Here is a 14,554-nt window from a genome sequence, read left to right as displayed (position 1 = left end):
TGAACGCAACATTTTAAAGCGTAATCTGTGTTTTAGTCACACTAAGATAAACAGTGGGAGTATCATAAATAACAGCAAACGATTAACAAACGTAGCTAGTGGGGTGGACCGTAATATATTCACTAGCTGATCCCAATTTGTCCGACCTAACGCAATATTGGTAGCTTCCCTCGCTTGCATAAATATGTACTCCAATAATATTTTAAGTGTTTTTGGGATAGTTCTAGAATCATGTTCGATATTTTGATATACTTAAAAGTTAAAATTGGAACAAACTTTATGGTTTTATAAACAGTATTGGAGCTGTTTATTAACGTGATAACGTTTTTAAAATCGTTTTAGTCGGGTGACATGTTCAGAAACTTGTGTCACACCAAAACCTCACGAGCGCGATCGCAGGTATAACGAGAGAGAGACGGACCGATCTCCCGTCTCATCTCGAGCGCTGCCACCAATAAGACGTTATCACGTAAACATCTCGATCGTAAACCTACTTTACAAACAACCAATTTTTTTATTATTTTAATGTAAACATTCAATTAAATTTTAGTTTAAATGTTATCAAAGAATTTGTAAATAAAGAGGTTATATTTTTTATTTATTCAATGGGTCGTTTAGATTTAATTAGCGAACAGAATTTAAGATCTTTTAACAAATTTAAAATGTTATTTGATCGTAGTCACGGCCAAGTCACGAATTAACTACTTAGATATTTTTGTACTAAATTATATGAAGATAGAGTTTTCGTCAATAATGCTAGAAAATTTTAATGAACATTGGCTAAATATTCTTCATATTAAACTGAAATAAAATCTACATTTTTATGAGAGTGGTGTGTAGAGATTTGAATAAGTTGTGCGAAATAAGGGCGTTCTCGCTTGCTCGAGCTCGAGTTTGTATTAAAGTTGACATGAGACTGAAATGTAAATCTGAAGTTCCATCAATGAAATTTTTAGTAAAATATACTACATTTTTTCTATGTAACGTGCGCACAGGCTCTAAATTTTAACGCGAAATATTAACCTAAATGAGCACCGAGCAGTCTCTTAGAAAAAACATTAGTGTAATTTTTTCACCGCAGAATAAAGTCGAGGAAGCCTCATCATTAAATACTTTTGACGAGAATAGTTTTGAAATTATAGTTTTAATTAAAACGATGATTTTACAACGTAGCTGTAAGTAATAACGTTCGCATAAAAATATAGTAAATAAAAGCACCTCATTATAGTTAATTTTTCTCCTGCAAAGTAATTCGAGTTGCATTCCAGAGTATCGATTAGAATAGAGAAAAGATAGTTTCAATATTTCAAAAGGTTCTAATGCGAGCTTTTCCCATTGAAACAGTCTCACTGTGAACAAAGAAGGCATATTTTATATTCACCGTGCATTCGAAATAAGTCGACGACTGCGAAAGTGTGGTCATTCTACCGTACTTCAGTTGGTTTAATTGTTTTCCTATTCGTACCGTTCCCTGTCTCTTCGGAGTACGTACATAATTAAATTACGCCAATTTAAATTATTTCATTTAAATTTCTGTTCCACTGGACAAAGGTTACCTTAATATTGGACGAGGAAGAACGTTTCAAGTATTTAATTTGAGAACCGTAATAAGTACCCTAATATATTTTTGTAGTTAGATCGTTTAATTATTCCACGCTTTTGATTAAGTGGAGCTTCAAACAAATAACAAGGTTTGTGTCCAATGCAATTGATTATTACTTAGAATCATTGTGTAAGCTCGAGTTGCTTGTGGGCTAATTGTTTTAAACACTGCTTCAAACACTGTTACCGCAATTAATTAGTTCCTAGCTTCACTAACCGTCTTCACGCGTAAATTTTGCAGAACTGTTGTTTCGATTAACAAACACCGCTTTATTTTAGCACAAAGCTAATGTAGTAATTGAGTTGTGATTTAATGTGTAATCTAACTTGTGAGCATAATATAGAGTGTATGTAGTTAGTATATTGTACACACATTTTATACCTATATTTCGTTTATATCATAGACTAAAAATAAATTTTGTTAAAAAGTCATCTAATCTCTTACTCTTTATTATTAAATTCAAATATGAGTAAAAAATTACAATAACATTCAAGCAGAATTGTGCGATGAAACGTTCTCTATATTGGCAGCAAAAGCCCGATGATCGAAAAGACTCGTTCGACAGGCACTCGTTAGGATCCACCTGGGATCCACGCATTACCCGCAAAATGAAAATCATTCGCCACAATGAGATGGTCGCTTTTAGTGGAATTAAAGCGATCTGCTGCACTGTCCACGTGCATCCAACAAATGGATTACGTAGCAGTTTAGATTTCATGAGTGAATACTTTTTAGAATTGCCGCTGATGTTCCGGACTTTTGACGGGTATTACAATTTATTGTGGTACAAACTGCGTATGGTTTCGATTGAATACATCTATTGATTGCGTAATGTTACTACGTTTATTTTCAATTAAATATGTTCATCTATAGAAATTACCGTAAAGGCAATTTAACGAAGCGGATGATTGAATTTTTTTCTATTCTTTTAAAATTTATAGTAAAAATAAAATTAATTTTACCTTTAGGTTAAATAATTCATCTTTAAGAAAATGCTTCTGTGTACGCAAGATTATATTAAATAGAGAAAATGTAATGAATTAGAGATTACTGTTTCATACCACAATAACATAACATTAAATCTTCATTATCTCACCTCCATGGGCACGAAGCACGGAAATAATAACAGCTTTTTACGTGTAATGTTACAATTTAAACCTTATTAAACATCAGGGGAATGTATTAGTGCTACTTTGTTTTTACACTTATATGGTATCTACTATAATATACATGATTTCTCATATTTCTTCTTATAAGTTAAGTTATCTTCTTTGTAATAATATAAACGTGACTATGTTGTGCGAGATCACTACATAAAACAAAGTCGCTTTCTCTGTCCCTATGTCCCTTTGTATGTTTAAATCTTTAAAACTACGCAACGGATTTTGATGCGGTTTTTTTTATAGATAGAAGGTTTTAGTATATAATTTATTAAGTTTTAGACAAAGCGGGCGAAGCCGCAGGTGGTAAGTTAGTATTTTATAAATTACGATGATTTAAAATGGCTTAAAGATGAATTTAAAATGTTTTTAGCTGAACTGTGACTCTCTAATTCTCTATTAATCAATTTAATTGATTTTGATTTTATCGCATCATAAACGCTTGCTTTTGTAAGAATTCATACTTTTTGTTGTTTTTGTTCAGCTTGCTATTAAAAAGTGTTTTTTAGTTTTATGAACTAAAACTATTTCCAGTTAATAGAATGCCAACAGTTGACAGTCTTTAGAATGAAAAATGTCGATCTATAATAATTTTCAATCGTGAAAAATACGGAAAATTAAAAAAGGAAACGCAAGGAAGGAAATTTTTAAGCAAGAAAGGAAAAGACATTAAAAGCTTCGTTCTTTCACTTTTGAAAGGTAGTGTTTATTATGCTATGTGTATTGAAGTGAATGAAAGTTTAATCACTAAGTACATAATATTTTAATACAGTACTTAATTTTATTAAGTACATTACTTACGTAAGTAAGTAAGTAAGTAAGTAAGGTACTTAATTTTATAAATAAAGACAAACTTTGCTAATTACTAAAAAACAAAATGTTGTATGCATTTAAAAATAGTAGGTACCTACGAGCAAATACATAGTTTTAACCTGTTTTATTTTTATTTTAAATTACATCGTTTGGCTTTAGTATTAAAATGAATCGTAATTAAAAATTGTACTGCAACATTATAGGAGAATTATTCGTGCGGACGATAAAACCAGCATCAATGTGAAGTTTAAAATTTCATCCTATTATACTGCAAATACGATTTCGGATAAACGATGATTTCCTCGTTTCGCTAAAGCCGTGTTCTGATCAATTTTCAATATAAAAATTGTATTTTTTACGTTATTCCAATGATTCATTTTCAAGTCCATGTATTAGTTTTTGTTGCAGTGATTATAATATTGGTTTTAATATAGATATATTGTTAGTTGTCAATATTATTAAAAAAAACGGAACATGGGCTGCCTTACTTTTAATTAATACACTTAATAATCGTAGCAATCGTCAAAAATATCAATACATTATAGAATTGAAATATCACATCATATAAAGTGTTTAATTTATTTTCAATATGAATACAGCCTTACAAAATAACTTCATTTTGGAATTTGTATAAATATTGTCAAAACCGAAATCAGTGATTGGATTTTAAAACTCATTTTATCTCTGCATTCACAAATTTGTTTTAATATTTCGTGTTTAATTCAATTTCATAATATCGTTTCAGGTAATTTACAGTCTTGATTGAATCAAGAAGTGATTTGCCGGGGAAACAAACTGTAAGTATTTAAGTTAACTTCTTTAATAATCGAAAAGAAATATAACTAAGTCTACGTTAGTTTAAGATGAAAAAATAAATTCCGAAACCCCGGCGTACGATTCCAACTGATTCGTAATTAATGAATAACTTACCGAACTTAAAAGTTGAGTGGACAGGCTGAAACTTTAGTTTTTAATTTAAGACCGAGCCGACAAAAGAAAAAAGTTAAATGTAATGAAAGTTGGAAAGTATTTTGAGCACGTTCGCATAAGCATAGTCCATGGTAGCTTTTAATTAATTTGGAAAAAAATCTGTCGTTACCAGCGCCGAAACTACGGTGAATTCGAAAACAGGCTCCTAAATTCATTTCCCGTTATTTCGCACTCCAAAACTATTCCACTCGAGTTAGTTTTTAGCAAAGGAGAGTTTTCCTGTTATATTTAGATGGACAGCTAATACAAAGTGCCGACTGAATGCTAAAACAGTCATTTGCCAATCAAATGTGTATGTACTGCTATAAAACTGTGTGAAAATATTATTGATTATTGAGTTTCTAAATTTTTGCGTAACAACAGAAATGGCATAAACATCCGTATTCCATCGAAGTGTAAAGAAAGGATCAAGCGCGATATTCCATTAACATTTAAATTATTTATTAGCCAAGTACTTTTAACATTTTCAGGTAAACTTTGCGTCTCGATCGAGATGAGTTTTAGGAGTTAATTATTATATAGGGTTGGATTACACGAACGCAGTTCATTAAGTTAATTAAATGAGATAGCATTACCGAACGGCGCTATTATTAGATATGAAAATTAAGATAATCGCGACCCCGCGCCGGTTGAATTCACGGTATCTTTGCTAAATGGGATCATTTCTAAATTACCGTAATTGCCCTGATTTTGAAAGCTTCTAAAACTTAAAGTTAATTATCTATTGTACGTAACAAAGTTTGTATTTTTCCTCTTTACTTTATAGTTTTATATATTTATTGAGACTCAATGTGCGCGATTTCTCTCTATCCCTATTACGCTTCCCTTTCGTTGGAAGCCGTACGGCGTACATGCAGTGTATCGAGTGGTCTTCCTAGTTCCAATGAAATAAATGAGTCCGTTCGGTTTGATTCATGCCAATGGGGAGCGGAAAATACGCGGCTACGAATAAAACAAATCAAACCACGACTGTAGGATAGGGTGCCACTGAATAGTGCACTGTTTTATTGAACTGGGCTTAGGACGCGGTCTGACACGCGTGGGCTCCCTGCTATTGTGGTAAATTGCGATTTAGCTACGAGTACATAGAAATGCTTAGCTACAAATGCAATGCCCTTCGCGCTGAGTAATGGAATTATCCTTTGTTTTCCATGTGATTAGAACTAAACATACTGTTTATGGATGAGATATAGTTTATGTGCGTTATATGTATTTCTAAACAAAAGTTTAAATAATCTTAATGTGCAAAAATATATCCAAACAAATAATGATAGGTAATTTTGTCTCTAAAATACTCTACATTCTTAGAACTTTAGTTATATGCGACTTCATGTAAATGTTTTTATTGTAGATCTGTTTTGAAAATAATAAATAAGTATACATGCACAGTATGCATTGGTTTTAAAAATCTCAACATATTTGAATGTTCGTTTCACTACGATAGGCATTGTTTCCATATATTGATTCGCCCAACTCGTTTTACTACTTTTTTCACATTTTGTCAAACTTTTTTCATGAACATATGTGTCAAAGAGCCGCTCAATGTGCTCGCAATCATTTCCTTTTTCCATGCTTTTAGATTTTTAATAAAATAGGAATAAACAAAAGAAAATAATTGTACATTTTATGGATAATAATTTATAATTAATTATTTTACAAAAATAACATTGAAAAGGTCGTTGTACGATGAAAAGCTTTGTTATTAAGTATACTAAATCCTAATGTACGACACATTAATTTGAAGTACCTACAATATATATACACATACTCATAAGAAGACATGAAAACAACATCAATTAATAAGAATAATATGTTTATAACATATATCTTTAGTACTTATAAAATTGATTATTTTTTTGAAGAATTTTTCCCCGAAAAAATGCCTATTTTATTGTTGTGTAGATCGGTGATATTAATAAACTATATTATATTAATTTCTCTGTAAAAATATTAATTTCGTTACATTTTATCAGAAATACCAAATACAAACTACTACAAAACTACATTTTATCACTTGCTTAAAAAATGTATCTATACTGTAGTCATTTTCACGAATTGAAAATCGCCAATAAGCTTAGAAAATACTGACAAAGTGTTACCACTATTAGATAAGTTCTTGACAAAATATATTGTGTCACATGCCCCATTTAGCATAAAGCAAAAATTTTGCATCGGCAAAAATGCAATTTCGCAAAGCTGCAGCAATTTAACGCAACACTTGTTTCCTATCTATATCTATACATATAATAAAATCGTAGGAAAGTCAAAACTGTACATTGAATATTTTTTTAAAAGAATACATAATCCATGATCTATAATCGATATAGAAGCCAAAAACATAGTTTTTAGAATTTTTGTCTGTTTGTCTGTTTGTCTGTATGTTTGTCCAGGCTAATCTCGAAAAGTACTGCATAGATTGACTTCAAATTTTGCATGAATATTACTAACAGGTCGGGTGAGGCTTTTTTAAACATATTATCATGCTATCACCTCCGGGGGAGGAGCTGTGAACCTTTTTTTTTCTTACGTATTCCGTGTATTACGACAGCGTACAATCTAAAGACTCATGTTTAAATGTTGGTTTCGGGTAAGCCATGCTATTATCTAGCTTTACACAATAAAAACTATGTCATTTACGTAATTTGGGCAGAGAATCAGTTTAATGAATTTATTAGTATACAAATTTGAAACAGCGCCATCTATGAGATTTCGTAAAAATCAAATCAATTTACATGTTAACTCAGTAGTGTTAAAAATTAATAATTTAAATATAATTATGTTATTTATTTATTTAACTCTTTAACCCATATCTTCCCTTCCCTATAAGGTGCGCTTATAATTCGTGTGAATATACTACATTTTTAAAAGTGAGGGTAGATGTTTATTATTTTAAGTCAAACTAGACACCATTACAGTTAATCTAATATTGATTGTGTTCATTGGTTACATTTTTAAAAATCTTCGTGTTTTAAAAATTCGATAACGAGGCGGGACTCGAACCAGCATTCTTTAGTGGTCGAATTTTTTCTATTCTTTATAAATTTATTGTTTATGAATTTATATTTATAAACAATAATACAAAAAGGTTAGTTCGTTGATAATTATTATTCCTTCATCATTTACATGTTGTAAGTAAAAATATACTTTGACTGTTAATACTTTTGTTCAGTATTTACCTGTATGATTATTGCTTGGTAATTAATATATTTTCATGTCGTATACCTAATTAAAAACATAAGTTTGATGTGAAACTAGCTGGATTTATTTTTACACACTCACAATCTTATATTTTGTGTTAATGTTAAAATAGTATTGATAGTGTAAATCATAATATTTTTTCACAATTAAAAATATTTCCTTTTTTTGATGGTGTTGGCATCGAATTAAACCGCGCTGTCGTTTCGTTCACAAAAAGTGAAGCTATGAGGACCGAATATGTAGCCTCAACTTACGGAAACGAGAGTAACCTGCGTTGTCTGTTAATTATTGTATAGTCGAATTTAACGTTACATGGAAATTGGCATCTAATTATATGAATAAATAACTATCACGAGGTGATTAGGGATCGACACTGACGCCAAAAATTTTTGTCCGTCTGTCTGTCTGTATAACCGTTATAGAAACAAAAACTACTCGACGGATTTAAACGAAACTTGGTACAATTATTAGTATGAAAGAAATGTTCTCCATATTATATAAAAAATATCTCCCGACATCATAATTAATGTCTATCTTTTATGGTTGAGCTTAGGAGTTCAAAGCTTTCTGATTATATTTGTCTACTAGCTGTGCCCGCGACTTCGTCCGCGTGGAATAGTGACTATGGGACCTATGACCATGGGCTCAGGGTGGGGCAACAATAATTGTTTTTATTTTCATGCTTCCACTCCCACGCCCACTCCCAGGCCCACGCCAACGCCCACGCCCACTCCCCTTCGCAATTGGTACCTACCAGATCAAAGCCAGGGTAAGCGCCCCACCCAGCCCCACCGTGGCTACGCCCATGCTGAATTACTACTTAACATACAATTATTGAGTAAATACGTACTACCATAAATAATTAAAAGAATTGTTATTAAAATTTCTTACTAAACTGAGCTAAAAAACTTACGTACCAACTTATTAAAGAAAATCAAGAAATGAAATGCCTAACCTATACCAAATAGTTACTACATAATATTGTAATTAAAAATTATGATTAGTATATAATATCGAAAATAAAAAAAGAAATGCCTAACTAATTCTACGTAAAATTTCTTTTAAATTATGTCATATTATTTTTTAGGAACCAGGGGGGGAGAGGAGCAAATTCTATTTCCTTCCTTTCTTAAATGGATGTTTTTAATAATGTATGGTGTAGCCACTGATCAGCTTAATCGATACTCAATTTTTATCAAATCCAGCAACAAATCCAAATTAGATGTTTCCTGTCTCACGCACGTAACTAAAGGCTGAAGAGAGAGAGAGGGAGCACGTAAGTAACTTAACCGTTTAGACGAAGAAAAGTGTATAGAAAAAGGAATAAATAATTTCATAAACTTCCCAACGATCTTTAAAAATAAATTATTATATCATTTTTTTCATTCCCACTTTTACCCCTATGTAGGTATAATAAGTGGATGAACCGATTTCGATACAATTTATCTAAGAACCAGCGTCGGAAAATATGCTGCCTAACAAAAAAAAGCCGCATCTAATTCGGTTTACCTGTTAGCCAGCTACGGTGCCATAGACAGACACACACACACACACAGAAATACATAGCAGTCAAACACATAACACGCCGTCTTTTTGCGTCGGGGGTTAAAAATATAATACGACATAATTTAAAGGACATTTTGTGTGGAAAATTTACCTATTAGAAGTAACCATAATGTTAATTTGACCCCGCCCCCCCTACTACCTCAGCTTACCCCCAAACCCTTGGGGAATTTTGATATGATCATCTGGACATGTAAAGGAATAACTGTAGCGTATAACAGATAAATTACGTTTTATCGTACACTGTACAGTGTACAATAGAATGCCTTAGCAAATGTTCGCCGTGATTACTTATAAATTGTCATAACTTTTTTATTTATGAACCGATTGACATGAAATAAACACTAACTGTTAAATGAAGATTACCACAATACATTAATGAAAACCGCATCTAAATCGGATAAGTCGTTTCTGAGATTAGCGTGCACAAACATACAGACAAACAGACAAAAAAAATTTTAACTACAGTTTTGGGTTCAAGATCGATTTAATAATAACACCTGCTAATTTTTTTCTACATATTTTCATTGTACAGACATCGCTTTTCCACAATTTTATTATATGTATTGATGATGATGATGATTGATGATTATAACACTCTCAGTCCGTTTTAACTTAATTTTTATTTACTCGCATCAGTGCCACCTAAAAAATCTTTATATCGAAATTCGAGCAAAGCTAAGAAAATGAGAAATAAGAGTTCTCAAGGATCGTTAGAGGTAAGAGGCTTACTATTGACCGAAAACAACATATTGTGTTATGCCGAGAACCTGAAACCGCTTCACAACGAGAATTGCGGCTCACAGCTGACCGCAAACGGCATGTACTATCCTGTGAGACCGAAACCTTCACTGAGAGGGTATAACGTCTCACAGCTGATCGCAAATGGCATATTTTATCTCGATAATCTGAAACTTTTACTCAATATGAAGACCGATTGACAAATGATAGGGTGCACCATAATATTATTCGATCTCTTGAAGATGAACATGAGCATAAGCAATGACTAGAGTAGGGACGCGAATATTACCATTATTTGAGACAAGATTATTTGAGACAAGTACGATTAATAAGTTTGTTTAATGAAAGATTAAGAATTGAAACTATTTGGTCTCTTGAAACGGACGAATAGCGAGAGGCCCGTCTTACTGTAGACAGATTTCGACAGTCTTAATGACTTAAGAGGTAAACATAGAAGATCAATCTACGAATTCGGTGGTGTGGTCCGACAAATATAAAAGTGGGTTTGCTTCTGTATAGGCGATATTAACGTAGTATGTTCTTTTTGTAATGCTTTAAAGAGGAGTAAGGAGTCGGCTTTCGTTTGAAGATACACCAGAACCTTTGAAATCACTACTTTTAGAGGAACATGTGCAATCTTAACAGTTCTTAGACAATATTCGCTCTTATAGTAGTGCGTTTTAAATGATCCTTTGGTGCTCAAGAATTATCAGAGGATCCTTTCATGCTTACTTTTAAGATACAAGGTCAAGTTTATCATTTGATAGGATCCCTTTTGCCTGAAGGCCAACCTAAGTTTCTTCAAATATATTTTGTATTCGACTACAACGAATAGTCGAATACAAGAAATCAATATTTCTCGAATTTAAAATATTACAATTTTTCCTACAGTAGGGCGACGAATGTATTTTCGCATAGTAACGGAGGGGAACTCGCGGGGGGTCAAGTAACGCGGGCCACGTACCACAAACATGCTTAGTTTGTTGTACCGAGCGCGAAAGAAAGTCATCGTGTTTTTAGTAAAATTACTATGTAAACTAACGTAATTTAATACTTAGGTACATATTATATAATGATGCGCTCAAACTGTTAATCTACATTTAATTTAGATTATTATTTGAATTACTAAGTAATGTAGAATTTAAATCAAATTCATGTTTTCCTCAGATTTTCGATGTCCTCCGATTTTAAGATTTTCTAATCAGAGTATTCAATTTTAATGTAGTTTATTTTTATAAGAGACAATTAGGAACATTCAAAAATAAAGTGTCACGTATTTTTTTTAAACGACGAATGACGAAAAACGACGTAATCGCGGACGAAGTCGCGGGCAACAGCTAGTACCGTATAAAACGATACAATTTTTGTTTTTCCCTATAAATCTCTTCATTATGAAATCGATGTTAAATATACCTATTGTTTATTTATATTCTGTGAAATTCGTTTGCGAAATAAATAAAAACATATTACTTTCTGATAATTAAAAATACTTTAAAGGTTCCATTATTTACACTTCATCAGGAAAAGTAAACGAAGGCTGTTAAAATAAAAAGATTTTCTTCAGGATTCAAATAACGCATTAATGATCTTCAATTTTCTTAAATTTGTTTTTCAATGCCATTAAAACAACATGGAAAACAGAATATATAAAAGGATGGAAATACAAACAATTCGTCGTAGTTTTATAGTGATACAGAGAGCAGTCGTTTAATAAAATGGCTCTGGATGTTTGGTCTATTCAACCCTCTTCTTGTGCATTTTACCCTTGAAAGAAAATTAGATTCTCGGAAATGTACTTGCAAACGAGGATTCAAGCTTAATAAAAAGGAGGTTTTGGTACGGTCACTTTATGCAGTAAATAAAATTGCTTTATAGAAAATTGACTGGATTTTCCTTAAAGTGTTTCGAGGATTGTGTCACTAGATATTTTGTTAATACGAGTTCAAGCATTTGTCGGATTCAGGAATCTTTTAGATATTTGTTTCGTTGCATGGAAATTTCGAATAAATCGGCGGTTTTGTGAGCGTGTGAATCCCGTGCTTTCAGCAAGCACAAAGGTATAGGCGACAAACATTTTCCATTGTATTCATCTTTGATGTTTGCCTCAATGTGTAAGAATTTACAAGAACATTTTATAGCGCCATACATTATTACAATTATTTGTATTATCTTATTAATATTTTATGTTACTTCTTTATGGATACAAGTATTTTTTTGTGAGATTGATTCTTTTTTAATTAAATGAGGCAATTTTATTCATTTAAAGTCTGTCGGATTTTGGCAGGTATAAAAAAGCTAGCTCTGATGAAGGCTATTCTATTCTAGGTAAGATATATCCCATACATTATTATCTGTGCCCATTACATCACTATGCCGTTTCAACGTTTCGAAAGCTCAAAACTTAGACCACAAAGTAATACAGTTCGGGCGAAATCGTATTGTGACGTGATTGCGCGAACGCGACACCTGTATCAGTCACAGAGGACTGGCTGTATATCGCTTATTGTAAACATGCGAGCTATTGACAGACAGGCTAAGTGTGTGAACACGTACGGAAATGAATTTCCTCAGTGATTTGGTAGATTTGCATTCTAAGGGTTGATGAAGCTGTGTGAACTGTGAACACGCCATTCAAACAGCAAACACTGATGTGACAATATCGAATACGTAAAGCGGCGCATTTGAAATATATATATCTGAATACTAGAGATTAATGTTCAACTAAATTTAGAACGCCATTGCTTTGATTGTTGAATATCTTATGATATTGGGAAAACTTTATAACTAATCTAGGAACATCAAAAACATCGCCAAATCGGCTATTATTAGTTTCATGTAATATGATAAAATCATTACTTCCAATATTATAATCTTATAAGAGATTGAAAACTTTATTAACACGTATAGATAGACATAAAATTAAAGACAAACACCGGTATTTGTAAACAAAATTGATTTCAGCAAGACTTTACAGTTTACCGACATAACGTAAAGAAAACAATCGACGTTCAATTAGACCATTCTGTTGGCATGGGGCAACCCGGGCATACAATAATGGGCGCTCAGTAGATATTATTGTCAGTTATTAAGTCTGGCCAGTTTATCGTTCGTGAACACACTGAATCCTAAACAGGGAAGTATTGGTTTAGGACAATTAATAGGCTGTGATTCGTGAATTATTATTCATTACGTGTTACACGGCTTGTGTTACAGATTTGAAGATGTTATACTATTAATTATGAATAATTTATAATTATTGGATTACGATTACTACTTATAAAATGTGTTCGATCAGTGTTATGATTTTGTGATGAGTGCGTAGATATTAGAAATAACTTTTTAACTGTTTCAATTATATAGATACTAGCTTTCCACCCGCAGCTTCGCCCGCGCAGTCAAAGAAAAACCCGTGTAGTTCCCGTTCCCGTGGGATTTCCGGGATAAAACCTATCCTATTTCCCGGGATAAAAAGTAGCCTATGTCCTTTCTCGGGTATCAACATATCTCTATACCAAATTTCATGCAAGTTTGTGTAGTTAAGGCGTGATTGAGTAACAGACAGACAGACAGAGTTACTTTCGCATTTTTAATATTAGTATAGATTAATTATTATAAGAATGTAACAATACGCAAACAGAAAGTTTTATTCATAAAAATGAAGCGATAAGTTGATTTGTTAATACGTTTTAAAGGTGGAATTAATTTAAATGAAAGTTCGTTTCAACTCAGCGAGACAGAAGTTTTCTATAGAGAAAAACACTTAAAGTACTGCGTGGAAAATTGCATTACTGACGTAAAAAGTAAATAATAACATTCAAATGCTTATTTGCTTTCGCAGTTTAATTTACCTTTGCTTTGTAATGTTCTGCTTCTTTGTTCTTTATTACGATCTCTCAGTTTCGTGTAACAGAGATGAGTTCAAAAAGAAATGCTTCCTTTTCCCATTGTTATGCAAACGCTCTAACTGGATCGCTGTTCTGTCTAAAAGAATGTTTGTATTAGGTGAATCTGGCTCAAACTCGTTTTGTTAAGATATCGTTACCATTTCAATGCGCTATTTTGATCGCGAATAATCATTATCTTTTAAACACTTGAGCAATACTTTTTGGGAATGAAAGAACTTTGCTTAATTATACATTTGGATAGTAATACAACAAAATATTTATATAGCTTTGGCTTGTTATATCTATACCCATTATACTTTTTTTTATTCATTCTCTGACCTTTATTTAGGTAAGGAAAAGGTTTTTATTAGGTATTCAGCTTTGAAGGTCTTTTTAAATACTATCTATTAATTATTATAAAAAATAAATATGTTAAAATGCTGAAAAAATGTTGAAAACTTCAAAATATCCGGGTAGCCTCATAGTTTTTGAAGATTTTGTATATGAATGTAAAAAGAAACAATATACGTGCGGCCGAGGATGGAGGTCGGGTCGGGCGGCGCACCACGCTGACTGAGCAAGTGGTTCCGCTGCCGATTCTC

At 32.2% G+C, this 14,554-nt stretch overlaps 1 protein-coding gene across 4 annotated transcripts in view; it reads left to right on the top strand.

Annotated features, from left to right (window-relative positions):
- Positions 1-14,554, top strand: part of IRSp53 (Insulin receptor substrate 53 kDa) — a 127,635-nt gene that overhangs the window by 53,717 nt on the left and 59,364 nt on the right. For 3 of the 4 annotated variants that reach the window (XM_090104691.1, XM_090104693.1, XM_090104689.1), the window contains exon 2: positions 4,322-4,373. The exons of the other annotated variant lie outside the window; for it this stretch is intronic. The gene's annotated coding sequence lies outside the window, so the exon portion shown is untranslated. The remainder of the gene's footprint in view (positions 1-4,321; positions 4,374-14,554) is intronic. 4 annotated transcript variants of the gene reach the window in all.

This window comes from Colias eurytheme, chromosome 8, assembly GCF_061535395.1.
Source record: "Colias eurytheme isolate Ceu_HAF_F1 chromosome 8, ilColEury1 Martin Lab GWU primary, whole genome shotgun sequence".
Lineage (NCBI taxonomy): Eukaryota > Metazoa > Arthropoda > Insecta > Lepidoptera > Pieridae > Colias > Colias eurytheme.
This window is presented reverse-complemented; position numbering and strand designations above follow the sequence as displayed.